The sequence below is a fragment of the Fundulus heteroclitus genome, chromosome 9 (assembly GCF_011125445.2).
Source record: "Fundulus heteroclitus isolate FHET01 chromosome 9, MU-UCD_Fhet_4.1, whole genome shotgun sequence".
Lineage (NCBI taxonomy): Eukaryota > Metazoa > Chordata > Actinopteri > Cyprinodontiformes > Fundulidae > Fundulus > Fundulus heteroclitus.
The window spans coordinates 2,371,281-2,376,223 of NC_046369.1; the positions used below are offsets into that span (position 1 = coordinate 2,371,281).

The window sequence follows — 4,943 nt, forward strand, 5'->3', positions numbered from 1 at the left end:
ATATGCTGCTATAGGCTGCTGGAGGACATCATGGTCTATTTCTCTCTCTGTTGAATTCTCCTACTGTTCTCCAGTTTGCACTGTTTGTCATTATTTCAGTTTTTGTTCTCATTTCAGTCATTTTTTTCTTCATAGAAGGTACACCTGGTCTGGCGTTCTGTTAGCTGTGACATCATCAGGGGAGGCAGATCATCCTCTATTACCATCTAACATAGAAAGTACTCCTGGGTCAATGTGAGCTTCTGTGCTTTCTGTGTCTCTGCTCTGTCTTCTCTAAGCCCCAGTGGGTGGAGGCAGATGAGCGTTCACACTGAGCCTGGTTCTGGTTCTGCTGGAGGTTCTCCTCCCTGTTAAAGGGGAGTTTTCCTCTCCACTGTCGCTTCATGCATGCTCAGTATGAGGGATTGCTGCAAAGCCATCAACAATGCAGACGACTGTCCACTGTGGCTCTACGCTCTTTCAGGAGGAGTGAATGCTGCTTGGAGAGACTTGATGCAACCTGCTGGGTTTCCTTAGAGAGGAAACTTTCTCACCAACCTGGAGGATTTGATGGAGTCTGACTTTGGAAAGTGCCTTGAGATGACGTGTGTTGTGAATTGGTGCTATATAAATAAAATGTAATGTGTTTAAACTGTATAGTTGAAACCAGATATTTACATGCACTATGTAAATAAAACACAAAAATTACTCATGAGGCTGAGATTAGGACTTTGATGCCCAATTAAAAACACTCAAACTGTTCTAACAGGCATCCCTTGTGAATGAGAACTTGTGTCTCTATGCCTACCAGTATAAATAAAGGTTTGACGAAAACAATGCCAAAGAGGAAGACAGCTAACTTGGGACTTATTTAAAACCAGTTCTCTGGTGTCCTCACAACTCTTGTTTTTGCCATCAAAATAATCAACTGGCATTTCCCAGATTTCTCCCTAGCCACATGTGTGCTTTGCTTTTCCTGCATTCTTGAAATTACACCAACTGCATGTTTCCTTTGTTTCTAGTCATGTAATTCTGTCCTCTAGTTTGTGCTCAGAGCACTTTACAAAGTCAATGCAACTCTGTAACCTTCATGTCTGCATGCATTTGCACGCACAGACACTCCCAGAGGCAGTCCATGAAAGTCACGAAAAGCTGTCTGTGCCCAACTCGATGTCAGTCTGTCAGCTCAGACAGACGCTCTAACACACAGGTGCACATCAAGCATGGCTGGACTTGCTGCTAAAATGCCACAAAGTATAGCAAACATCTAAATTCTGTGACATGCCATCCAACTTTCACTGTGCATCGCATCAGTAATTTTCATGTGGTTTGAGGGTTTGCCTCAAAGGGCTCGGCTGTTTTATGATGTTTTTTTTTTTTGTCTTGCTCAGATCTCAGATTAATTTAATGTTTCCTTGGATGCCCATTTCACAGTTTTTTTTAACTAGTTGTCTGAATACAAGCATCCGTGTTTCTCTTATAAGCCCAAGAAGGAAAGTGGCTGCAAATTGATTCCATTAAAGGCTAAATTCTTCAGTCGAAGAAAATCTTGAGCACTTGTTCCTTAAAAACATCTAATCTTGTATTTCTATTTCTCCCTTGACCAGAGCATGGAAATTTCTAATGAATAAATGTGAAAAAAAAACTTATTTGACTCTCAGAGATTTTCACAGTGACATAGCAATCCATCCATTTGTGTTTCATGGACATTAAAGAGAACAATCTAAACTGAGATTGGACAAAAAAAATAATCAAAAGGAAAAAAAACTCTGAAACCTGGCAAACAACTACTGCAGCCTTGGTTAGATACTAGAGATATCACTGATCAGTGATTGGATGTTGAATATAAAAAATAAAAAATTCCTCTGGTCATTAAAAGCTAAAGTGAAAACTCCCACCATGTTTGCTCTATAGATGCACTGAGCCACAGCGGAGAATACTACCTCTATTAAAGAACCTGCAGCACATACATATATTTATTTTCCTCTTTCCTGGGTTTAATCATCAGAAAAAAAAGCCTGGATTTGCTCAGAATCTGAATCCGAAGGTCAAACATTAAGGAAACTTGAAATTTGTATAATTTATGAAAAGCTGGATTCGTGCATCTCTAATATATACGGAATAACCTGCGGTAGAAATCAAACTGGGTTAAGTTTAACATTTATTTCATAATTGCAGACTTTTTTTTAGGTAATTGACAGTAGGCTACAGTAAAACTAAATAATGATTTGAACAACAAACGTGCATATGTAGAAATAAGCATTATTCATGTCAGTCTAACACCTGGTGAATACAGTATATTTTAAGCAATGTCATTTTAAAACTATTGCGCACATCTTACATATATTTATGGAAGAATCGTGTGCATATACCCAATGAAAGCCCGTCTTACCCTGACAGCGGTCTGCAGAGCTGATCCGACTGGAGGAGCCTCAGCGCTGCTGGTTATGATCCCTCCGTTTCTAAACGCTGCCACTGCAAAGTTCAGTCAGCGGATGAGCTCCTGTCCACACCGCCAGCTGAAGTCTGCAGACGGAACCAAAACCCAGAGCCTCGTCCCAAACAGGAGCGGCAGTCTGCCTTCATGCACTGAGATGAAAGTTTCCCCACACCGAGTCTGCATGCCTGCACAGACCAATAAAGCGCAGCTGGTTTGTAATGTGGGCAGAGTTACCTTATGGTGCAGGAGGGGCGTGCGCAACTGAAGGTGGCGCTAATTAACGCGAAACCCGCGGAATCGCGTGTGGGGAAATTAACATTTTATCTGCAAGGAGAAGCAAAGGTTGTCTGAGGCTCTGTGACTTTTTATTACTGTTTGGGTGCAGCTGAGCCCTCTGCAACTGTTAAAGTTGGCAGAGTAAGAGAAAAGGGGCTTAATGGCAGACAAGCAACCCAAGGGGGAAAAAAACATTTACACATAGGGTCTATTTGGATACATTATCATTATTATTATTTTAATTAATGGAATAATGAGTTGAAAATAGCTTGTGCATCTCACATATACCCATAAACCCACTGCTTATACAGCTTCTATTACATAAGCAGGTTAGATACACACCAGAACATATATTTGGCACAAATGGAGCCCCATAAATTATTACGATGATCGGCAACATTTAAATTTGCCTAGAATACACAAACAGAAGAAATCTGTAAGGCGCACATCCTTTTCCAAAGCAGTGTATCCATCCACATTAGGGTTGCCTTGTCTCCCAAAATATCTGACAGGTCTTGGTGGCTCAGCAGGGGGCGCTATGGAGTCCCAAGGTTTGCACACACCCGAGGTCACGTCTGTCCAAACCATACAGTGTACACGTTTTATATAAACTAATTAGGTGTGAAAATCAAAGCGTATTTCTCCAATAATAGACATTTAGTTTTAAATAAAGGAACAACAAACTGTAGTTCTGCATCCCTTCAAATCAAAGAAAAGCAGATAAGCACAGTATTTGGTTAAAAACGTGCAAAGTAAAAATGTTCCATCCTGACAGGAGTGAAACAACAAAAGATTTACCTCAAAAAAGCAGAAATTAATATATATATATATATATATATATATATATATATATATATATATATATATATATATATATATATTTACACAATATTTTACAGACACGTTGCCATTTCGTCCACAGATGAACTAGAGACCATCCAGTATGACACAAAATAAAAGTTACTTGGTTTTAAATAATTCTTTTAAATAAAATTTCCCACATATACCCACATTCATTACATGACCTCCTCCCAAACTCTTGTAGACAAACTAATTAGCCAAACAAGTCTGTTGGGCACACTGTAAAATCATTCTAATTCAGATTTGTACACCTGTGCAAAAATTAATGACATGGTTGCTGAAGCAGGAACAAGTCATGTCTGCCAAAAAAAAACCAACAACAACATGTAATCATACAGCATACAGGCATTTTTTGCTCAACTATTGCCCCCTTGTGGTATTTTGAATTACACGCCTCTTCAAAATTACAGATTTTTTTCTTTCTAGTCATTGCCACCAGTTGGTCCTGTTTGAAAAGAGAAAACAGTGACAGAAGACTTGGAGGAAACCCCAAATTAGCCCCATTGCACACTTCATTTCAAAATGTTCCTGTTTCTATGTCAGGGGAACAGTTGGTTCTAGCCAACACATATCAGGCAGTAAATGGGTTCTAGCTGATATTTTAGGCCGTTTAGACACACTGTTCCCATCTGGTTAAAGGTACAAAGCTCCCAGTGTGAGACTGATAAACTAAAACACAACATTTATAGCTAATAACAGGTGACCAGAGAAACCAAAAATTATATTCAAGTAACAGTAGCACTACTCAAGCAAAAAGTAAACAAAAAAATTACAAAAAGGCTTCTTAAGTACAGAGTAACAGTTTAATCTAATATGATTTAAGATATTTGTTCAAATGACATAAGAAGACATACAAAAATCTAAGGTTATGTGCTAATTCTGGCATTTTAAAGACTAGAATATTTATTTTAGCAAATAAATCACAAAATTACGAAAATGACGACTCGTGCCCATTTAGGATAACCCGAAGCTGGCATCTTTTTGTTTCTCATCCGTGGCAGAGGTGTTGTCCTCCCGGTAACTCAGATCTGATAACAGAGAGTTTTTGAATCAAAATGCAGATATTTAACCTCAGTTTTAGACTCCCAGTCTTCCCAATATATATGACATGGTCCATCTTTAACATTTAAAAGGCAAGGGCAACCAGGAAAAGCAAAGCATGGCCGAGACTGTAAAACAGAACAAAACAAGAAGGAATAATCATTGTAAACACACAACTGGTGCATGTTTTTTTTAAATAAACGTCAATGAAAACTTACTTTGGTCGTTAAATAGTTAAAATTAAAGAGACGGCTCATCCTTTCCGTTGTGTCGGCTCAGTAACCAATCACAGGATTGAGCGCAAATGAGCAGCTTCGAGAGCCAATCAGAATCAAGGCAGGGAGGG

At 38.9% G+C, this 4,943-nt stretch overlaps 1 protein-coding gene across 1 annotated transcript in view; it reads right to left on the minus strand.

The window, feature by feature from the left end:
• bcar3 (BCAR3 adaptor protein, NSP family member) overlaps nucleotides 1-2,563 on the minus strand; it is a 103,588-nt gene extending 101,025 nt beyond the window's left edge. Inside the window, exon 1 of the mRNA XM_036140821.1 lies at nucleotides 2,372-2,563. The gene's annotated coding sequence lies outside the window, so the exon portion shown is untranslated. The remainder of the gene's footprint in view (nucleotides 1-2,371) is intronic.
• Nucleotides 2,564-4,943: the final 2,380 nt, after the last annotated feature.